This window comes from Scyliorhinus canicula, chromosome 17, assembly GCF_902713615.1.
Source record: "Scyliorhinus canicula chromosome 17, sScyCan1.1, whole genome shotgun sequence".
Lineage (NCBI taxonomy): Eukaryota > Metazoa > Chordata > Chondrichthyes > Carcharhiniformes > Scyliorhinidae > Scyliorhinus > Scyliorhinus canicula.
The window spans coordinates 54,432,788-54,436,837 of record NC_052162.1 but is presented as its reverse complement, the minus strand read 5'-3'; positions in this window follow the sequence as shown (position 1 = coordinate 54,436,837).

The window sequence follows — 4,050 nt, the reverse complement described above, 5'->3', positions numbered from 1 at the left end:
TATAATAGTGTTTGACACTGCACTGTGAAATCATTTTATAATGTTAGAGCAAGTTGCAATATAGGAGTTGCACAATTTGATAACTTTAATATTTAGCCAAAGAGCCAAAGTTATCTATCAAAGTTGTCTGACAAACAGTAGCAGCAGTGTGTACCATCTATAATATGCACTGCAGGAACTCACCAAGGCTCCTTTGACAGTACCTTCCCAACTCATGACCAGTACCATCTAGAAGGACAAGAGCAGCAGATACATGGGAAAACCCGCAACCAGGATGTCACCCTTCACGTCACTCACTATTCTGACTCGGAAACATATTGGGCGCGTTTTAACAAAAAAAGTTTTAAAGTATCATTTTGGGCGTGTTTGACTGGGTGTTTCCCCCGGCTTTGTCGGTGAGATCCACACTACTATTTATCCATATGTAGTCATCTTTTGGGGCCTTGGGGAGTTTCTCCCCAGTCTAGCCCACACTTCGAAGTGTTTTCAGCATTGGGAAGCTGAACCTGCCGGCAGACCGGGCCACCATTTTGAAAGGGTGTCCCGATCTCTGAGCTTGCGGGTACCTCCCCACAATCTCTTCCCCTCTCCTCCCCACCCACGAGCAATGTCAACCCCCCCCCCCCTCCCCCCACACACACACACACAGGCATTACCCACCACAAGTGGGCATCGCTGAGGAGCCCCCTTTTCAGGCCTCCTCATGCCCTTTTGGGGACTGCCTCACCCTACCCTCCCCCAGGGTTTCCGAGGCCCCTTCATACCTGCCCTTCAACCCTCACCCTTCATGCTCCCTCATCCCCTCTTTCATGGGCATGGCCCCCCAAAGACTTTGACCCTTAGAAGTGCCACCTGGGCACCCTGGTAGAGTTGCCACCCTGCAATCCTCCACAGGCATGTGGCTGTGCCAAGGCCTGGCAATGCCAAGGTATCCGAGTGCCAGGGGTGGAGCTGGTGTGCCACCCTTCCCTGTTCCTGACCACCCAGGGTTCTCTCGTGGTCTAGAAGACCCCCAAGGTATTCAGCCTGGTCCATGTTTGTGTGGACCAGTACTAATCAGTGCTTGGCTGGGGCCTCCTCAGCAAGGTCGATAGATCCTGAGAGCCGGTTAGATCCGACCTTGGCATAGTTAAGTGGGCACTTAAACTCACTTAATTATGTGAGTGGGTGGGATCCAGCTGGTGACGCCTTGTGAGATCTCAATAGATCTCGTGGGGCATTGGAAATGCCAGAAGAGGCCTCTCCTGGCACTTACCGGTCGCGTCCTGTCCAGATTCTGGCGTGGTGTGGCCAATAAATCATGCTCGTCATTGTTCCTTCACTGTCGCTGCATCAAAATCCTGTAATTCCCTCACATCGCTGTGGGATATGGACTGCAGCAGTTCAAGAACTTAGCTCACTACCTTCTCGAGGACATTAGGGATGGGTAATAAATGCTGGATTGGCCAGAAAAGCCCACATCCCTTGAATGAATGCCTGAAATTCATTTTTGTATTAAAATTAGTACCATAATAGCTACTTATGGCTTGTCAGCAAATTCAGTTGTCAATACTGCAAACATTAACAGTAGTAAATAACATCAAAATCATATGTACAGCCTATGCCACCATATTTGAATCAAAAAATGACACATGCACTGATAAAATCATGGCAGGGATTCTCCCCTACCCGGCAGGGCTGGGGTCCCGGCGGGACGGAGTGGCGTGAACCACTCCGGCGTCTGGTCTCCCGAAAGGTGCGGAATTCTCCGCACCTTTAGGGGCTAGGCCAGCGCCAGAGTGGCTCCCGCTCCGTCGGCTGGCCGAACGGCCTTTGGCGCCCCGCCAGCCAGGGCTGAAAGGCCTTCGCCGGCCAGCGGAAGTCCGCACATGCTCCGGTGCGTCAGTGGCTGCTGACGTCATACAGACGCATGTGCAGGGGAGGGGGTCTCTTCCGCCCCCGCCATACTGAAGGCCATGGCGGGGCGGAAGAAAAAGACTGCCCTAAAGGCGCAGGCCCGCCTGCCGATCGGTTGGGCCCAGATCGCGGGCCAGGCCACCGTGGGGGCACCCCCCGGGGCCAGATCGCCCCGCGCCCCCCTCCCAGGACCCGGTGCCCGCCCACGCCGCCAATCCCGCCGGCACCAGTCGAGCTTTGATTCTAGCCGGCGGGAACGGCCTGCCTGCGGCGGGACTTCGGCCCATCGCGGGCCGGAGAATCGCCGCGGGGGGACCGGCGCGGCTCGATTCCCGCCCCTGCCGATTCCCGGGTGGTGGAGAATTCGGGCCACGGCGGGAGCGGGATTGACGCCGGCCCCGGGCGATTTTCTGACCCTCCCGGGATCGGAGAATTCCGCCCCATATTTGTAAAATAGGACAGCATGGTAGCATAGTGGTTAGCACAGTTGCTTCACAGCTTCAGGGTCCCAGGTTTGATTCCCGGCTTGGTTCACTGTCTGCGGAGTCTGCACATTCTCCCCGTGTCTGTGGGTGCTCAGATTTCTTCCCAGAGTAAAAAGATGTGTAGGTTAGGTGGATTGACCATGGTAAATTGTCCTTAGTATTCAAAAAAGGTGGGGTTACTGGGTAACCGGGATGAGGTGGGCTTAAGTGGGGTGCTCTTTTCAAGGGCTGGTGCAGACTCGATGGGCCAAATGGCCTCCTGTACTGTAAATTCCATGATTCAGTGAGAACGTCTAAATTGTAAACCGGATATTGTCTCATTTGTTTAGGAAATGTTTTTACAGTTTGCAATTAAATCTGTTCTAATATTTGTTGCACAATCCCATTTAAAATATGAACGTTTGCAAATGTTAGACTATTCTTGTATACAGAGGAACATCCATTATTTGCCATTCTGATCAGTTACTGGGATTTCTGTTGGTTGAAGACTTGCACAGCTTTTGTACTTCCGTTCTTTTGGGGAGGAGGGGGCAGGGGGTGAATGAAAAACAAACAAATATTTTCGATATTTGTTTTCATTCCATTGCCTAGAGCATTGAAAAAAATGAAAATCGCTTATTGTCACGAGTAGGCTTCAATGAAGTTACTGTGAAAAGCCCCTAGTCGCCACATTCCGGCGCCTGTCCGGGGAGGCTGGTACGGGAATCGAACCGTGCTGCTGGCCTGCTTGGTCTGCTTTAAAAGCCAGCGATTTAGCTCAGTGAGCTAAACCAGCCCCTTTGCTGTTCTATGCATGTAAAACCAAAATGTTATTCAGTAAGGTCACTGGAGAAGCTGCAAACTACCTCTTCTATTGATGGAAGAGTCCTGATCCGCTGATACCATCCATCTCTCCGGAACCATCTGAGGAAGAACCAGACTGTTGGTAAACCTGCAATGAGCTTTGAAACAGATATCCCTATCATCATTAAGGGCTCCTGTTTCGACCTCTGCCAGTCTCTGTTGTGCCTCACCCCAGCTCTTCTATTGCTGAAACTCTCATCCATGCATTTGTTACTTTCAGACTTGACCTATTCTAACACATTCAACCCCCATAAACGTGAGTTAATCCAAACCCCTGCTACTCATGATTTAACTTGTACCAAATAGATTCACCGATTATCCTGGTGCACAGTAAAAAACCTCCATTTTAAAATGCTAATCCTTGCTTTGGAAATCCCTCTGTGGTATGATCCCTCCCTATTTCTGTAATATCCTCAGTTTAGCTCAGTTGGCTGGACTGCTGGCTCGTGATGCAGAGCAAGGCTAACAGCGCCGGTTCAATTCCCATACTGGTTGAGGTTATTCATGAACCTCACCTCAACCTCACCCCTCGCCTGAGGTGTGGTGATCGTCAGGTTAAACCACCACCAGCCATCTCCCCCCTCAAAGGGGAAAGCAGCCTATGGTCATCTGGGAATATGGCAACTTTACAACTTTAATATCCTCCAGTCTGACTAGTTATCTATGTTCATCTAATTCCAGCCTCTTGACCATCCCTAGTTTTAATTGCACCATCATTTGGCTGCTGAAGCTCTGGAATTTCCTTCCTAAATCTCTCTACCTCAGTTTCCTCCTTTAAGACACTTAAAAAAAAATCTCCCTGTAGATTTTGAAGTGGGATTTGAGC